The sequence below is a fragment of the Sarcophilus harrisii genome, chromosome 1, assembly GCF_902635505.1.
Source record: "Sarcophilus harrisii chromosome 1, mSarHar1.11, whole genome shotgun sequence".
Classification (NCBI taxonomy): Eukaryota; Metazoa; Chordata; class Mammalia; order Dasyuromorphia; family Dasyuridae; genus Sarcophilus; species Sarcophilus harrisii.
Window position 1 is genome coordinate 396,526,376 of NC_045426.1, and position 20,599 is coordinate 396,546,974.

General features: G+C 33.2%; 1 pseudogene; it reads right to left on the reverse strand.

Moving 5' to 3' along the window:
- Nucleotides 1-217: 217 nt before the first annotated feature.
- Nucleotides 218-6,918, reverse strand: LOC100924010 (annotated as a pseudogene).
- Between the last annotated feature and the right edge of the window lie 13,681 nt (nucleotides 6,919-20,599).

Below are 20,599 nucleotides of genomic sequence, written 5' to 3' on the forward strand. Positions count from 1 at the left end.
ATAGTATAGTCATTAATATGTATTAAACAGAAATATAAAGAGTAATCTTTTGCCATTTTTTGGAAAATCTCATAAATTACAATCTTATTTATAATATTGTTTACAAAAACTAATTTTTTTTTACCTAGAAATGAGTTTTTTTTTTTTAATTAGAAGACTCTTGACAGTATTTTTAGACAGTATTATGCACACATAAAGCTGCCACCAAATTTCTGCTTCATTTCTTCATGATGCAACTGGCAGGTGTGAAATTCATGAAATATACTTCCAAAAAATATGTGGGTAGCCCAAAGACTATGGCAAATCACTTCATAGAAGCAAAAAAAAAAAAAAAAAAATCAACAGAGACTCTTAAATGTCAATAAGACCCATCTGTTTCAAAAAGAGTATTGTTTGTATGTTGTCCAAGAAATGCCAATCTAGATGATAGATTAATAAAGCTAGCTCAATACCCTTCAGTATGCAGAGTATAGTAAATTTATTTATCACAACTAATAAACTTTTTAACAGCATTTTTCTTTCATTTTCAATGTCCTCACTCTATGTGGTCATATCATTTTTGCTTTTCCACACTGCAGTTAGTATAATTAACTTGCCAGAATTCACTTCTAAAAACATTAATTCAAAATCTCTTCAAAATAGTTTTAGACATATTTGTATTACACATTTTATTTTGGCATTTTAAAATGAGTTTCTGCCCCATTAATTTCCTGTTATTCTACAGGTGCATCACTGCCCTCAAATTCACTTACAGCTATGGTGCCATCATAAATTCATGTCTTTCATTTAATAAAGGCTCTGCTAGGATGTTAGACAAAGCTCTGAATTTGACTTTTCCCCAGCAAAGTGGTTCCTGATCCTGAATCAAATGATCTCATTGTTTCATCTAGTCACATAGTTCTTTTTTTTTTTAATTATTATAGTAACTTTTTATTGACAGAACCCATGCCAGGGTAATTTTTTACAACATTATCCCTTGCACTCACTTCTGTTCGATTTTCCTCCACCCTCCACCCCTCCCTAGATGGCAAGCAGTCCTATATATGTTGAATATGTCCTAGTATATCCTAGATACAATGTATGTGTGCAGATCCAAACAGTTTTCTTGTTGCACAGGGAGAATTGGATTCAGAAGGTAGAAATAACGCAGGAAGAAAAACAAAAATGCAAACAGGTTACATTCATTTCCCAGTGTTTTTTCTTTGGGTGTAACTGCTTCTGTCCATCATTGATCAATTGAAACTGAATTAGGTCTCTTTGTCACAGAAATCCACTTCCATCAGATTACATCTTCATACAGTATGTTGTTGGGTATATAATGATCTCTTGGTTCTGCTCATTTCATAGCATCAGTTCATGTAATTTTTCTCAAGCTTCTCTGTATTCATCGCTGGTCATTTCTTAAGAACAATAATATTCCATAACATTCATATACCCAAATTTCCCAACCATTCTCAATTTGGTCCATTCGTTTCCAACTTTCCACAAAACAGGGCTGCCCACAAACATTTTGCATACTGGTCCCTTTCCTTCTTTATATCCCCTTGGGGTATAAGCCCATGAAACACTCTGGATCAAATGGTAGCAAGTTTGATAACTTTTTGGCATAATTCAGATTGCTCTCCCAGAATGGATGGATTGTTCCCCCAAACAATTTCAGTGTCCCAGTTTTCCCCATCCCCTCAAAATCATCATTTTTTCCTGTCATCTTAGCCAATCGCAGGTTTAGTGTATCTCAGGTTGTCTTAATTTGCATTTCTCTGATTAATTGATTTGGAACACTCTTTCATTTGGTAAAGATTTCAATTCATCATCTGAAAATTGTCTTTCATATCCGACCATTTTCAATTGGAGAATGGCTTGGTTTCTTATAAATTGATCAGTTCTCTTGAAATAGGGCCTATCAGAACCTTTAACTTGAAGATGTTTTCCCAGTTTTTTTCCCTTCTAATCTTGTTTACATTAGTTTTTGTTTTTTACAGAAGCTTTTTAATTTGATGTAATCAAAATTTTTCTATTTTGATAATAATGGTCTCTGGTTCGTCTTTATCACAAATTTCTTCCTCTTCCAAAGTCAAAATGTCCTATCCTATTTCCTCCAATTTGTTTATAATCTCTTCTTTATTTAAATCATTAATTTTGATCTTATCTTGGTATACAGTGTTAAGTGTGGGTCCATCCCTAATTTCTGCCATACTAATTTCCAGTTATCAGCAGTTTTTGAAATAATGAATTTTTATCCCAAAATTAGGATCTTTGGGTTTTCAAACACTATATTCTATATTGACTATTTCTGTCTTGTAAACCTAACCTGTTCCACTGATCATATAATCTATTTCTTAACCAATACCAAATGGTTTTGGTGACTGCTTTTATAATATAGTTTTAGATCAGGTCATGACCACCTTCATTTATTTTTTTTCATTAATTCTTTTGGTTCTTGATCTTTTATTATTCCATATGAATTTATTTTTTTTAGATCATTAAATATTTTCTGATTGGTATAGCACTAAACAAATGATTAGTTTAGGATATTGTCATCTTTATTATATTTTACCTATCCAGGGCATTGATATTTTCCAATTGTTTAAGTCTGACTTTTTTGTGTGGAAGTTTTTGAATTTATCATATAATTCCTGACTTTCCTTTGGTAGATGATTCCCAAATATTTTATGCTGTCGACGTTATTCTGATGGAATTTCTCTTTGTATCTTTTTGTTTTGGATTTTTTGGTGATGTATAAAAAATGCTGAGGATTTTAGGGTTTATTTTTAACCTGCAACTTTTAAAGTTATGGATTATTTCTAATAGCCCTTTTTTAGAATCTCTAGGGTTTTAAGTATACCATCATATCATCTCAAGGTGATGTTTGGTTTCCTCACTGCCTATTCATTCCCTTTAATCTCTTTCTACTCTTTTTGCCGGGCTGTTTTCTAATACAATATTGAATAATAATGGTGACGTGGGCAACCTTGCTTCCTCAGATCTTACTGAGGAACGTTCCAGTTTTCCCCATTGCTTGATGCTTACTGGTGGTTTTAAATATATGCTCCTAATTTTTAAGAAAAAAGTCCATTTATTCCTATACTCTCAAGTGTTTTATTAGGAATGGAATTTGGTTTATCAAATGCTTTTCTTTATCTTTGAGAAATCATATGGTTTTTGTTAATTTGCTTATTATGTATCAAAATTTATAGTTTTCTAATATTAACCAGCCCCTGCATTCCTGGTATAAATCCTACTTGATCTGTGTATTATCCTGGGGATGATTTTCTGTAATCTTTTTCAATATGTTATTTAAGATTTTAGCATCGATATTCATTAGAATTGGTCTATAATTTTCTTTCTCTGTTTTAGCCTACCTGGTTTAGGTATCATTTCCATCTGTGTCTTAAAAGGGTTTGGTAGGACTCCTTCTCCCTATTTTTCAAATAGTTTATATAATTGGGTTAATTTTCTTTAAATGTTTGGTAAATTCATTTAATCCATCTGGTCCTGGGGTTTTCTTGGGGTTGGTTAATAAACTTTTCTTTTCTTTTTCAAGATGGGACTTTTAGGATATTTACTTCTTCCTCTGTTAATCTGGGCAAGCTATATTTTTTGAAGGTATTCTTCCATTTCATTTTAAGTTGTCAATTTTTGCCATAAAGTTGGGCAAATAATTCCCTAATTGTTAATTTTCTTCATTAGTGGGAGTTCTCCTTTTCATTTTAAGATAACAATTTGATTTTCCTCTTCCCTTTTTTTAATCAGTTTACTAAAGGGTTTTGTCTTTTTTGGTTTTCATAGAACCAACTCTTAGTTTTTAATTAATTCAATGTTTTTTTACTTTCAATTTTTGTTTCTCCTTTTATTTTTAAATTTCAAGTTTAGTGTTTGACTGGGGTTTAAATTTGTTCCTTTTCTAGCATTTTTTAGTTTCAAGAATTCATTGACCTTTCTTTCTACTTTTCAATAACCTCTGAATTAAAATTTCCCCTTTTTTATCTTTGGCTGCATCCCACACACATTTGAATGTGTCTCATTATTGTTTTTTCTTGGGTGAATTATTAATTATATCTATGATTTCTATTTCAAATCATTCTTTAGTAAAGTTATTTAGTTTCAATTATTTTTGGTCTTTCCCTGGCTTTTTTTGAGTGTAATTTTTTTTGCATTGTGGTCTGAAAGGATATATTCATTATTTCTGCCTTACTGCATTTTAGTTTGAGGTTTTTTCCTAATATATAGTCTTTTTTTATGGTTCCATGAACTGCTGAAAGAAAATTACTCCTTTCTTCTCCATTTGTTTTTCCAGAGGTCTATCATATCTAACTTTTCAGTATTCTATTTACCTCTTTGACTTCTTTCTTATTTATTTGTGTTTGGTTATCTAATTCTGAGGTGCAAAGGTTGAGATCCCACTATTATGTTTTCTTCTTTTCTTCTTGCAGCTCCTTAATTTTCTTTAAATTTAGATCTACACCACTTGTTTTATATTTTAATACTGATATTGCTTCATTATTTATGCTACCTTTAAAGATATAGTGCCCCTTATCTCTTTTAATTAGATCAATTTTGTTTTTTCATCTGATTCAGGATTACCTGCCTTTTGACTTCACCTGGAAGCATATGATTTTTTCCATCCCCTTTTTCTGCATTATCTCCTCTTCAGGTGTGTTTCCTAAACAACAATTGGGATTCGGCTTTTTAATCCATTCTGTAATCCTTCCTCTTTTGGGGGGTTTACCCCATTCCATTTGGTTAAAATTACCAATTCTGTACCCATCTTGTTAACCCCTATTTATGCTTTTCTCCTTCCCCCCCCCCTTCTCAGTATTAAATTTTGGAAACCTTGCTTCCCAGCCCCTTTTGTATCCCTCCTCCCCATTAGGTTCCTCCCCTATCTTATCCCCCTCCAGTTTCTGTACCTTTCTGTAGCTTATTCCTTCCCTTTTCCTTTTCCCTTCCTTTTCAATGGATGGGAGGTTTTTACCATATATTGAATATGTCTAAAATTTTTCTCTTAAAAGTCAATTCTTATGGCAGTAAAATACCCATATATTCATCCCCTCCATTCTTTCTCTCAGAATAATAAGTTTCCTTTCCTCTTTGTAGTATAGTCTCCCCACTTTACCCTTTTTCTGATACAATGCCTTTCCTCCTCCAATTTCTAGAACAAGGTATATTGTATTTTTTTATACATCTTTCAAAATATAGTTCCCAAAGATTTCTTTTTACCTTTTAGGTTTTCTTGAGTTCCATATTTGCAGATCAAACTTCTTTTAAGTTCTGGTTTTCACCAAAAATGGTGAAATTCACTTATTTCGTTGAATGAACATCTTCTTCCCTGGAAAAAGATGCTCATTCTGGCTGGGTAAGTTATTTTTGGTTGCATACCGAGTTCCTTACCCTTTTGGAATATCATATTCCAGGCCCTTCGATCTTTTAATGTGGATGCTGCTAGATCTTGGGTGATCCTTATTGTGGCTCCTCTATATTTGAATTGGGTTTTTCTAGTCACTTGGAGTATTTTTTCCTTTGTTTGAGGGTTCTGGCATTTGGCCACTATATTTCTTGGTGTTTTGATTTTAGGATCCCTTTCAGTGGGTGATCAATGAATCCTTTCAATGTCTATTTTACCCTCTGTTTCTATGACTTCTGGGCAGTTCTCTTTGATAATTTCCTGGAAAATAGTGTCCAGGCTCTTTTTTTCATCGTATTTTTCTGGGAGTCCAATGATTCTCAGATTGTCTCTCCTAGACCTGTTTTCCAAGTCTGTTGTTTTCCCCAGAAGGTATTTCACATTTTTCTCTATTGTTTGTCTTTTTTGGTTTTGCTTGACTGATTCTTCTTGTCTCCTCGAGTCATTCAATTCTATTTGTTCTATTCTTATTTTCAATGAAGTGTTTTCTTCACTCACTTTTTTTATATCTTTTTCTAATTGTCCAATTTGTTCTATGGAATGTTTTTCCATTTCGCCAATTGTATTCTTTAGAGAGCTATTTTCTGTTTCCAGTTCACTAATCCTATTTTTCAAGGATTTGTTTTCTTTATCCAATCTGTCATTAAATGAGTGGAATGACTTCTCCAATCTCTCTTGCCAAGCCTCCCTCTCCTTTTCCCAATTTTCTTCTAGCTCTCTTGTGAGAGCCTTTTTAATTTCTTCTATGAGATTCATCTGTGCTGAGAAACAGATGATCTCCTCCTGTGGGGATTCACCTGAAGATAATCTGTTTTTAGTCTCCTCAGGGTTTAGAGTCTGTTCTCTGTATAAAAGCTGTCAATCATTAAAGTCCTTTTTAACTTTTTGCTCATTTTGTCAGAGAAGATGCAGAGACAAACTAGCAAAGAAAAAAAAGGAAAAAAATCCCAAATGGAATCTACTTTTTTGGGGGAGGGGGCTGGGTGGCGTTACCGAGCTTCCTCTACAGACTGAGGGGGCAGCAGTGAGGCACTAGCAGGACTGTGTTGCGCCTGGGCTCTGAGACTCTGAGAGCATGCTGAGACGCTGTGGGGGAGGGGTGGCCGGTCTCAAGGAACTCCAGCTGTTTGGGGTTGTATTCTTCACCCCGGTGTTTTTAGCTTCTCTGCTGGGCTACTGACTTGCTGCCAGGGCAAAGTATCCAATCCTGTAGTGAAGCTCTCCCTGCAGAGATGGCTGAGATCACACCCCAACCCCCTCTGGTCTGCTCGGCTATGAGCTGCCTGCCGAGCTCTCACTGCTGCTGCCTGCCCTCAGCCTGTGCCCGATCTAAAACCGTCCCGCCTTCGAGCAAAAACAGACCTTTCCTGGCGAATCTCAAGGATGTCTTCTCTTGGTAACTGTTTGTGTTTTTTTTTTTTTTTTCAGTCAGGCATTAATTCAGAGGCTTGTAATGAGACAGATTCTGAGAGAAAATGCGGAGCTTACATAGCTGTGTGCCTCCTCACCGCCATCTTGGCTGGAAGTCCCCTAGTCACATAGTTCTTGAAAATATATCTGGGAATGCAGCTACATGAGATTCATCTGAACCTAAAGATCCCACAGTAGAAAAACCTTTGGGACTTGCAATTTTTCTGACTAAAAAGTAAAACCTAAGGGGGTAGAGAGCTTGGCTGGAACATTACAGGTGGTAATCTTCAGAGCATTTTGAACTATACATAATTCCTCCCATCTCATTGATCCCCTTCACTTAACATATGTAAGGGCTCATGAGGAGAAATAATTGGCATATTTGCAGAGTGAAGATTGAAATATGGGTCCAGATCCAATGTCCTTTTCATTTTAACATGACAACATTTTTATTGGAAGCAAAAATTAGAATATGTCAGCACAAATTTTCCCCATTTCATTCATTCATTCAACAAAATTTCAAATGAATATTTATTCTATTTAGTCCAAGGTGCTATCATTTATGAAAGGTCCAAAAGTGGTTAAGATATAACTACTAACCTCACTTAATAATATTTAACTTTATGTAGCACTCTAAGGCTTGAAAAGCAAATCACACATCATTTCATTTGAGCCTCACAACAGCCCCTGAGGTCGTTACTACATATTGTATAATCTCCATTTTCACAGCTAAGGAAATAGAAAGTAAGAAAGATGAATGACTTGGCCAAAGTCCCACAGATGGTAAGAAGTTAAGACTGGAATCCAGGTCTTCCTAATTCCAATGGCAGCATTTTACCTATTATATTTCCTTCTATAGCTTATGATATAAAAGAAAAAATAAAGGCATGTGTGTGTTTGTGTATATGTGTGTGTGTGTGTGTGTGTGTGTGTAACCATAATATAAACCAGGACTTGATAAAATAGTATATATGAATAATATAATATCAGACTTCAAAGTAGGAGAGATTTTTTTACTAGGGTGATTGGAAAATGTTTGCTAAAATAGAGAGGGCATTTATACTAGATTTTGAAGTACTAGTATTGATGCCACTTGTTCAAACTATTATGGAACATTCAGGCAGAGACAACTGCCTTAGTAATGAACCAGAGGAAAAGCTCAATGAAGACTTACTAAATGGTGAGTTACCCATGCTGTTAGTTAACCCATTGGTTAGTTGATGGTTGTCCTTCGTTCTGGAAAAGGACCAAAATGACATCTCTTTGGTTTTGATTCTGTTCTAGAGTCATCAATGAGTGGCCAGTGGCAGGATTGAGCTGGAACAACTGGTGATGAAGCAAGATTAAATAGATAATCTTGATGTCTTCAATGTCTAAACAAGCTCTAAGCACTCACAACTTCTGCTTCACTATTATTCAGAGGCATTGGAACAAATTGTTCTCATCTGCCCATTCTGGAAAGAAAAGTCTTACCTGTTTGGTAATAGATACCCCCTAATTCACTGTAGTGTCTGAGACCCTTTGGTTACCCTCAGCCTGGTTTAGTCATCTACTGAAATGGATGGATACCAAAGGTGAAAAGCAGTTTTTATAAAGGATTTAGCAGCCTCGCTCCAGAGGTACCAGTCTTCCCTGAAGAGACTCTATACCCCTCTTGGAAGATGGAATTTATGTGAGGAACAGTAAAATGTAAGCTTGGAGAGTTAGTTACAAGTGAGAAGGTATTACTTTTTAAATTCTAGCCTGAGAAATTGAGACAAAAAGTCTTTATTCAGTAGGAAATCATGTTAGAATTTGAAGCAAAGAAGTATTTGAGGTGTGAAGATGTGCTACTAAGAAGGATGAATTAAAAGGAGAGAGTAAGCAAAAGTGAGTAATTAAGGAGTCTTGGAATGAATGAAATGAAGGGGTTCTGGACTAGCAATTGAATTAAAATGAAATGGCAAGGGGAAGAGAAATGCCAGCAGGGAAAGGACAAAGGACAAACAGAAGTAGAAGATAATACTAAGATTTCTTGCAAGGTGACTGGGATAAAAGTGATACCCATAATAGCAATTCCTTTACTTTTCCTTATATCTTTTTATTCCGATGCCATTTCTTTTCTTGCATCTCAAATGTAATGTTCCTCAAAGTTCCATCCTTAGCCTTTTACTCTATTCTGTCTATAGCTGAAAATCGCATCTGCATTCTTGTATTTATTTCTGAACTTTATGTAGTTGATTCCCAAAATGATAGCCTCACTCCCACTGCCTCCCTGAACTACCTGAAATTGCTATGTTATTGCTTATACACATACATACATACACACACACACACACACACACACACACACATGCACACACACATTTATGTCACTAGCACCTCAAAGTCATAGGATCACTGATACCACAGTATAGTGAGTTTAGAATTGTTAAATGTCTGGGATACAAATAGAAGTTATTAATGACTCAATTTCAGCTTGGAAGGAAATCCTTTATGGTTACCTGATTTGGTCCACTTAAACATTGTAATCAATTAGATAAGAGGACAAGTATAAATAAATTCATTGTCATTAAGGACAATAAACATTGTCAGATGATACAAAGGTACTGCAGACTTGTTGATATAGTAGATAATTATTTAAATAAGTTTCATTTTATCAAGAAACAATAAAAATTCCAAGTTATTTTAACTGAAATAATGGGTGAACCTAGTAAAGTAAAAATTGATAGAGTTAAATATAAAATCTTATGCTGGGATTACAAAATCAAATGTAAACCTGAAATAGAGAAGGTTTGTCTATATAGAAGTTCACTTTTAACAACAAAAAAAAAAAAAAACCTCTTTATTTTTTAATTGATTAGAAGCTCAGTATGAATTAAACTATCCCTCTGTGGCAAGCATCTTGAATATAGTTGATGCTTAATAAGGCAAAGGAAATTGAAGAGGAAGAGAGAAGAGAGAAGAAGGAAGAATAACTGAGTACTATGCAGAAGATTATCAGTGTGGTTTCAGATAAATTGTTAGAGATATAAATGATAGCATATTAATGCAAATAATAACTAGCACTTATGTAGCACTTCAAGGTTTGCAAAACTATGTGTATGTTTATATACATATATACACACAAAACATATATGTGTATATAAATATTAAATAAAATACTAAAACAATAAATATATGTAAATATAGTCTTATTTAATCCTTATTACAACTTTACTGGGTTGTAAATTTTGTCCTCATTTTACAGACCAGAAAATTGAGGTGAGAGGTTGTTTCTTGTACGGAGGCATAGAGCTAAATTTTTGAGACTGAAATCGTTTGATTTCATGATTTCATCATGGGTCCTTCTGTTTCAGTTCAGCCCTCTGTCCTATACATCACCTAATTAATAGGTCATCCAGAAGAAGACAACCACTGGGTCATCATAAATGACCAGCAGAAGCACACCACATTCTCCGTGACATGGAATTTTAGACAGAAATGAATTCAGCAGGATTTTCCAGAGGACTGATTTGTGGAGTAAAAAAGCAAGTTCTTGATTGTATTCACATATAATTTGCACATGTCTGAAAAGACTATGCAGAAATTGTCTCAATTTTCAGGTTTGAGTTTTATTGCTGCTTCTTTGAAGATCGTCATTTCTGTTTCTTTTCTTTCAATTCTTTTTCTCACCTACTCACTCTAAGGGTTCCAGATCCCCACAATATAAACTACCTAACAAAGAAAATGAGAAGACAAGGACAAAGAAATAAGGGATGTGGTAAGGAATGAAATAATATTAAGAAAGTCTACATTTGTCTTTTTGCCATTATTTCCTCCCCTTCCCCAGGTACCCAAAGTAATTTGAAAGTCCAACCCCAGTTTTTGTATTCAGAATTTAGACATCTATTCCTTCATTAAATATAGATAAATATATAAAGTAAGAAATTTCAGGGAGAAATCCAAATTTGTATACAGAAGCACAGAATCATTGAATTATCTTGAATGAACAAGATTTCTCCTTCTTATCCTGACTGAGTGCTTTTTGATAAATATAAAAAAAAACATCATTTCTAATCTCTTTTCATTATCTTTCCTCCTTTCTCACTGGGAGGTTCATCAGTAGGATTGAGTCTTACTCTGGCAGATCTGCAAGAACAGCCAACAGTTACCCAGAAATAAAAGAAACTTTTAAATAAATGAAAGAATATATTTACATTTCAACCAGCACTGTAGACAGAGAGAGACCTCCTTCTGGCCAGCTGAGTAAGAAGCAAAGAATAATAAGAAGAGAAGAAGAAAAATAATACCTGCTATTTGAACGATATTTCAAAGAAAACACAGATGAATACTATTAACCAGGCAAAGAATGGCACACTAGAAATTATTAGGATTGTCAGGCTATTAAAAATTTTTTAATGAAAAAAATTAGACTTTCTATTATTGTTCATTTGTGTCTGACTATTTGTGACCCTATATGGAGTTTTCTTGGCAAAGACTGGAATGATTTGCTATTTCCTTCTCTAGCTCATCTTACTGATAAACTGAGGCAAATAGGATCAAGTGATTTGACCATGGTCACACAGTATTATATTGAACTGAAATCATAAAAATTATTTTCCTAACTCCATGCCTGACTCTCTATCCACTGTGCCATCTAGTTTCACTAAAATAAAGTTGAATTTGAAAGGTATAATGTCAAGGCTCATTAATAACAATAATTCAAATGTTTTAGATGGCTGAATGAAAAACAAAAGTATTAAGCCTTTGTCATATATCGATCATTAAGCTAAACACTTTAAATACAGATGCAAAAAATAAGGAGTCCCTGCCTTCATGTGTTTTATATATTTAGGGAAGAGTCCACATATAAGGGATGGTAGTACAAGAGAGAAACCTTTTTGAGAATATGCAACAATTTTGTTATCACCTTCCAATATTTTCCTCTCCATCCACTGAGCAAATTTTCAACTGAAATTTCCTATGTCTAAGGCAGGGCACTATAGTTTATGATGGGTACACAAGAACTTAAGACATAGCCATAAACTTCATATTATGATAGTTAATCTTTACAACGCATTTTAAGGCTTACAAAACAATTCAGTCATATTGTTTTATTTGAGCATCAGCACAAACATTGAAGGTAATTACTATAGATCTTATCTCCATTTTTTACACATATAAAAACTGAGAAAAAAGAAAAGTTAAATGATTTCCCCATAGTCACATGACTTGAAGTATAAAAACTAGAATTTTAGATTGAGTAGAAAGAAGGTACAATTATGTCATAGATGTGTTTATTATGAAAAGATTGTGAGATATGGTGGAGTATGTCAGAAAATTCCAGGCTCTTCAGGTTTTCTATACAAGACAAAATAGTGCCTCAGGATGAATATAGAGCAATAAAAATAAATTAGTTGGAATAGAACAATGGTCCTTCTGGCATAACCAGAAAAGATCTGAAGAGAAATCCCAGAATGAAAGTTTGGCCACTGTAAACACTTTTAAATAAGCTCCACTATAAGAGGAGTCAGCATATCTTCTGTGAGCTGGGCTGGGAAATAGTCTCAGCCCCAAGAATTACACCTCCTGGACAATGTGGTGAATCAAGGTTCAGAGTAGGGAAAGGCTGGGGGAAGCACAGCCCTGGGCAGGAAGTAACAAACACACACCAAACCAAGCACTCTACTAGCTAAGAGGACGTAGTGGAGGGCAGAGCTCTTGGTTTCAGTTTCTGGTCAGAAGGGAGAACTTGAGGACCTGAGACCAGAAGCATCTAAACCTCCCCACAACACACACACACACACACACATCCTAGGACTAAATGAGATTGCAATAACAAAGATATATATATATATATATATATATATATATATATATATATAGAGAGAGAGAGAGAGAGAGAGAGAGAGAGAGAAAGCCCAACCACAGAAAATTGTTATAAGAGAGAATAATGTTGGTCTTCTGAGGAGGATACATCAAAAAAGACTTTCTTACCCCAAAGAGTAACGTTAAATAGTCACCTGCCAAAAAGAATGCAAAGAAAAACTTTTAAAAGGTTGTTTTTTTTTTTTTAATTGAATGAGAGAGATTGAGGAAAAAAACATTTTTTTTAAAAATGCAAGAAAAAAGATTTTTACAGTGGACGGGGAAAGGGGAAAGAGAGGATGAGTGAGTGAACCTTTCTCTCATAAGAATTGGCTCAACTAAGAAATAACATCCATACTCAATAAGGATATAGAAATCTATCTTACTCTGCAGGAAAATAGGAGGGGAATGGGATGTAGGAAGGGGGTGGTGATAAGAGAGGGCATTTCCGGGGAGGGAGTAGTTAGTAGCTAAACACTTTTGAGGAGGGACAGGGTGAAAGGAGAGAGAGAATAAATGGGGGAAATATAATTAGCAATAATAATTATTTTAAAAAATTGAAACAAGTTTCTCTGATAGAGATTATTGTTCTCTGGAAAATAATAAGCAGGATGCTCTCAGGCTTAAAAAACCTAGAAAGTCTTCCATAAACAAGTGAAATATCCTGTATACAAAGTAATAGCAATGTTATGGTATAATCAGCTGTAAATGACTTTGTTATTCTCGTAATAATCATCCACAACTACTCTGAAAGATTTATGATGAAAAATCCTATCCATATCCAGAAAAGGAAGTGATGGAGGATGAATATTGATCGAAGTATTTTCTCTTACTCTATCTCTATTTCTTTATTTTTAACTTAATTTTTCTTGAGGGTTTTTATTTTCATGGGAAGGGGTCTATGTCGCTGTTGTTTTTTACAACTTGTCTTTTATGGAAAAGTTTTGAATAATTTCACATGTGGCTTCCTAATTGTAGGTGGACATAAAGGAGAGAAACTAAAACTCAAAAATCTTAAAATCAAATATAAAAAAATTGTTTTGAATGTAACTGGGGGAAAATATTAAATATATAAATTTTAAAAAGAATTTATTTTTTTAAATAAGACCAATCCAAGAAAAACAAGATTATGAAAAGAAAGTCAACCAATTAGAAAAGGAGGTCCAGAATCTTAAGGAAGAAAGTGACTTTTTGAAAATTAGAAATGGGCAAGTGGAAGTAAGTAAAGTTATGAGACCAAAAAATAATAAAACAAAAAATAATGAATGAAAAAAATAGAAATGTGAAACATGCTATAAGAAAAACAACTTATCTGTAGAACATATCAAGAATAAAAACATAGGAATTATGACTACCTAAATTCTATGATCATAAAAAAGAATCTCAAAACAATAATAGAAGAAATAATTAAAGAAAATTGTCCTAGCCAGCATCCAAAACCCCAAGAATCGTTGGATTTAGAAAAATATGGAAAGAAGTGAACTTATGAAGAAAAATAATACCCACCTTCAGAGAAACAAAATTAGAACAAGCATAATGCATTTTTACATAAATGCATACGAATGTCTACATGTCTATGATTATAGATATCTGTATATGTGTATGTTTGTATGTATATGTGTATATGTGTGTGTTTGTGTGTCCACACTTAATAGAAACTTTTTAGGGGGTAGAGGCAAGAAGGAGAAAAAAATTTTTTAAAATGCACAGTAAGAATAAAACAATATCTCTGAGATCTGGCAACTTATTGGCAGTATATTGAAAGGAAAATCAGTAGTTTAATATGATACAAGGGTCACAACCTTAGGTGACTGAAAGGATTGTAGATCCTTTTGTAGAAAAGGGGAAGGTTAATAGAAGAATAGGTTTGAAGCAAGTGATAATTTCCATGGAGAATACAATCTGGAAAATTGTAATTGTTCTCCTTTCTGCCTTATTCTTGTTTTTCCTCTTTTTTCTAATGAATGGGTCATTGGAATTAAAAAGCACATCTTTACAAAGCAAAGATTCCAGTAGTTTTTATACCAGGATTCTTGATGACAGAAATTTTTTTTTGACAGAAATTTTCCAAAGGCTATTTTAAGGGTAAGTGGAAAACATCTTTCTTAATAAAAATAATGTTAACACATTTTGAATACACCTGGATAATTTTTAAATGTAATTTTTCATTTTGGTTATTGCACAAGGGTATAAAATGATCTTCAGGTGCATGTCTTTATTTTGTAACATGTTATTTTAATGCCCAAATATCTTTTTTTAAACTTAATTTAAAATGGTTAAATTATAGTTTTTAAAATACAATGATATAGAATAATCAGTCTTAGCAACTAATTAAGTGTGTTGCTATAGTGATAATCATTTAAAAAGAAAAATGTGAACTACTATTATATGACAAGGTAAAGATTTCGCATTACAACTTGGTGAATCCATCAAGCAACTTCAGGTAGTCTTGTCAAGGGAAAAAACACTTAAGACGGAATTGTATTTGCAAAAATTTTGGCAACAATTAGTCTGGGCTTTAATTCACAAGGAATAGAGATGCCTAGTGTTTACATTTATAGAACATTTCATAGTTAGTAGAGCTTTAAAAATATTAGCTGAATTGATCCTTTGAGTACAATAATCTGAATCATGCCTATTTCATAGATGAGACCAAAAGGTTAAAATTTAACTTAGCAAAGTTAACACAACTGAAACTAGAATCTAAATAGTTAGAAAGTGTGCATCAATGAGACATGAGCAGCAACTTACTGGGAGGAAAGAATTGATTCACAAAATATTGTAAAGGTTCAGTATAGTGCAAATGAGCACTAAAATCCTACTTTTTATATATAGAATCATTGAATCTCAGAGTTAGAAAGGATCTCAAAATCATCTTTAAAAGGAACTTTTTCTTTGTTTTTTCCCTTAACTTTTTTTTAATTTTTTAAAAGCTTTTTTATTTACAAAACATATGCATGGGTAATTTTAAATTCTTGACTTTTGCAAAACCTTTTCTTCCAAATTTTCCCTTCCCTCCTCTAGATGGCAGGTAGTTCAATACATGTTAATTATGCTAAAATATATGTTAAATCCAATATATGTATACATGTTTATGCAGTTATCTTTCTGTACAAGAAAAATCAGATCAAGAAGGAAGAAAAAAAAAAAAACAGAGAATGAGAATGCTATGTTGTGGTCCACACTCATTTCTCATGGTCTTCTCTCTGGGTGTAGATGGCTCACTTCATCCTTGAACAAGTGGCACTGTCTTGATTCATCTCATTAGTAAAGAGAGCCATGTCCATCAGAACTGATCATTGTATAGTCTTGCTGTTGCCATGTACAATGATCGAAAAGGAACTTTTTCCAACTTGAACTCAACAAGTGGTCCCACACTGAATATACCTTTACTTCCCAAACTATTCCACCCCATTTTGGGACAGCCAGAATTATCAAGAAGTTTTTCCTCATATCAAGCCCAAATCTGCTTCTTCAATTCATCAAATACGTAACAATGTCCATTATATATGGAAGGTATTGCAACTTCTCCCTATTATTCCTGGACCTTCATCCTCTAGGATGAAATAAGGCAGTCTTTCAGATCAGGGGTGAGAGTGGGGAATCTAAGTTTATTACACTTTTTAAAAAATAATTAATTGTATTATTTATAGAATAAATAATATTTTAATAATATAACATAATAAAAGATGATTATACATGAAATTGTAAATTTATTACACATAACTTGGCATGTTATCATGTAATTTTTTTCTTCCCTCACCACATCCCACCTTAGAGATGGCTACCATTAGACACAAATAGGTGTATATAAGTAAAATTATTCTTTTTTTTTCCTGAGGCAATTGGGGTTAAGTGACTTGTCCAGGGTCACACAGCTAGGCAGTGTTAAGTGTCTGAGTCCAGAATTGAACTCAGGTCCTCCTGACTTCAGGGCTGGTCCTCTATTCACTCCACCTCCTAGCTTCCCCTAAGTAAAATAATTCTATACATACTTCGATCTGACACTTACAAGATGTTTGTATCTGGGAAAATCACCTAAAGTTCCCAGAATTCTGGACAATCTCCAAAATCACAAGTTACAGAAAGATGCCAATCTATCAATAGAGGGAGTTTCCATACTTGAGAACCCCATACCAATAAAAGCAAAAGTTCATATCATAGCTTTATAATGTTTCTCCTGAGTTTTCTCTTCTCCAGACTAAATATTCCTAGTTCCTTCAACTAATCATTGTCTGAGATGGTTTCAAGCTCCTACATCTCCCTGCTTGCTCTTTCCTGGAAACTTGATTTTATTAATTTTTTCCCCAAACCTATAGTTCTGAAAACTGCACATTATACTGTGGTTGTGGTATGACTAAGTCAGAAAATGACAGCACTACATCACTTGCATCAAAGATAATATTTCTCAATAAAACATTTTTCAAACACATAGAATATTTCAATTTCATAAGGAAACAGCTTTGGAAATGTAAATGAAAAGTGTTGCAATGCTATATGAAACATCTTTATGTATATATTTATGTATGTATGTATATATAAGAATATACATATATGTTATGTGTGCATATTGCCCATGTAGGTTATATATTTGTCCACAGGAACTGTTCTAAATGTAATTCACATTCAGCCAGGGATAGAAATCTCTGAAATATCATCTCATAAGTCTTCAGAAAATTTGATTCCTGCCTAAAAGGGATCAGAAGATTGGGACCATAAGACTGGCACCCTGCTTTCTTTAGCAAATGAATACAATTTTACTAAATTGTACTAAAATTATATCTCTCTTCCACCTTAATTCTTACTGATCTAAAAAAAATGATTTTGTTCTTACATTTAAGGTTCTTTTTCAATTACTATCCTTTAATGGATTATTGAATGATTTGACTCTCTTTCCAGCAATTGTTAGTCACACAAAAGACAATGACAACCAGCAAATAGTTAATAAATTCATTTATCCAAACAGATGCCAAAAGGGAAAAAAAAACAAATCTTTGTTCAGCTTTCATGTTTAATAAAGAAAATTCAGGAAGAGAAAGTTAAAAGGCATTTATTCAACTTATCAAGAAAATAAGTATTGGATGAATCAATCTCCATTCAAGCTGTGAGCTACATTTTTATGAACAGGAATAATTGATGTCCATATAAAAGAAAAAATATTTTGACTGGAACTCATAATCATGAGGGGAAGGAGTTAGTTCCATCAGAAATTCTCATAAGTGTTTTGATTGTAATACATAATTATGAGGAGCTTGGGTTAAAAAACATGTGCATCCCTACCATCTCATGCAGGCTGGCTGCCACATACTCAAATTTTCAAACAAGGTTTTAAAATGGAGTCATCCAGACTTTCCTATCATAAATAGCCAGTCCTGCAGGCTGATTCCTGAGGAATGTCAAAAAATTAATGTTATCCATGAGTCAAATTTTGATGTGGTTAATACAGAAAGCTTTCAGTTGACCAAAAAGTGGATTTCTAATTCTTAACAATAAATAAAATGGAATAGGGATACATCTCTTCCAGGCAAAGGTAAATGCCATGAAACAAAATCCATAGTAACATGATAACAATCATCACTATTAAGTAAAATCAAGTTTCCTTGTCATCTGGTAACTCACACAAATGTTCACTTAATCAACACATTTCATTTTGAGTCCCATGCAGTTGTCTAATACTTGGAAATTTCTTCTCTTTGATATTGTTGAGTAAAGTTCATTCATAGAGAATATCTCTGGTTCCAAGTCACTTGCAGAAATTTCTAGGTAATTCTTCTAAAAATATTCTAGTAACAAAACCCAATACAATTTAGAACACTCTCTTCAAATTTTTTTTTCCCAGTAACCAGTTCATGTGGTGAAAACTAACTTGAACCGTATGGATATAATTATATTACTAACAGAGCTATAAGAAGAATAGTGCAACAACAAATTAGCAATTTGAAATTCACCTGAATCTTCAGAGAGTTTCCACTTTTGCATAAAATTAATTTTTGTCTGCCTTTAGGCAAACAATGAGTCTGATAAGGATAATGTAGCAACAGGTTAAAAGAAGAATCTTTTCTTCAGCTTCTTAATATATCACACAAATACTTCAAAAATAGAGGAAAATTTTTAAAAATTAAAATTCTTTATATTTATATATGTTATATATAATAAATATATACTTATTAATACATTTTTCTGTAAAATCATTAATCTAATTTTGAGAACTTATTGCTAATGCATACTTAAGATTTGTATATATTGTTAGAAATATATATCCTAGTTCTACAAGAAAACAGGCTAATCTTGTTGTTTTCTTAAATCTATTATATTCAAGCTTTTACATCTTTGTCTTATTCCTCATATTTTAGTTAGTGTAGAGAGGGGGAGAGAGAGAAAGAGAGAAAGAGAGAGAGAGAGAGAGAGAGAATGCCAGCAAAGAAAAGTCCAGTGGTGTCATCCTAAATAAGAGATACTGGAAGAGCATAATATTATACATGAATATATGCATATAAGTGGGGATGTCAAGCCTAAGATCTTATTTACCTAGTTACTTAAAATATGGTGTTGATTACAAATCAGATTAGAAAGAGAAAGATTTATATTTGTGATCTATTATACTCAGATTATTTAAGCATTAATCTATGTTGAATCCATGAGTACTTCTACAAGTATTCATCTTCCCTGATTAAAGAAATTTGCTACAAAAAGAAAAAGGAGGGAAATGATTATAACAATATTAAGACTGTCCCTTCAAGAGTACAGAATGAACTGATATAAGCTGTAGCAAGGGAAACTTCCTTAACTCTCTTTGATTTGCTAGTCAACAGGCAAGCATGAAGTAAATTTCCATATTATTCCAAGGATGTGATAGCCAAGGTCAAAAGTTGCACAATGGGAAAACTGCATCAAAAGGATTTTTATCCTTGCCTACACAGAGTAGTCCCCTCAACTTCCCAAGCACAGACATCTACCTGTAACAGTTCTCAGACTTCCTTTGGACAGCACACAAAATTCCCATTTTATGGTAGATTGTTGACTTACTGATAATTCAGACAATCATACTTCAAATCAAAACTCATAACAATATTATATTACAATCCCCCAAAATTGAAACACTAATGTATTATTGGTGCAGTTGTGAACTTATTCAATTATTAAGTAGATTAATTTGGAACTATCTCCAATGGGCTATGAAATCATGAATACCTTTTAACCCAGCAATGCTATTGCTGGCCCTATATCCAAAAAAAATTTTTAAAAAGAAAAAAAAAAGACCTCTATATACAAAAAGACACTCAAAAGCAATCAGTATATATTGTTCTTCCAGATGAATTTTAGTATTATTTTTTTCTAGTTCTATAAAATAATTTTTGGCAGTTTGATATGGCACTGAAGAAGCAGACCAAATTAGGCATAACTGTCATTTTATTATATTAGCTTGGACTACCCACGAGTAATTGCTATTTTTCCAATTGTTTAGATCCATTTTATTTGTGTAAAAAGTGTGTTCATTTAATTTCTATGGGTTTGTAGTGGCAAGTAGACCCCCAAGTATTTTATTTTGTCTACAGTAATTTTATATAGAGTTTCTCTTTCTATTTCTTGCTGATGGGCTTTGGCAGCAATAACTAGAAATGCTGATGACTTGTATACATTTATTTTATATCCTGCAACTTTGTTCAAGCAGTGAATTGTTTCCAGTAGGTTTCTGAATGATTATCTAGGATTCTCTAAATATATCAATGCATTATCTGCAAAGAATGATCATTTTATTTCCTCTTTGCCTATTCTAATCCCTTTAATTTCTTTTTTCTTCTCTTATTACTAAAGACAACACTTGTGAGTCAATGTTGAATAACTGGTAATAATGGGCATCCTTGTTTCACCACTGAGATTCTTGGGAATATGTCCAGCTTCTTTCTATTACAAATAATGCTTGCTGTTGGTTTTAGATAGATACTGCTATTATTT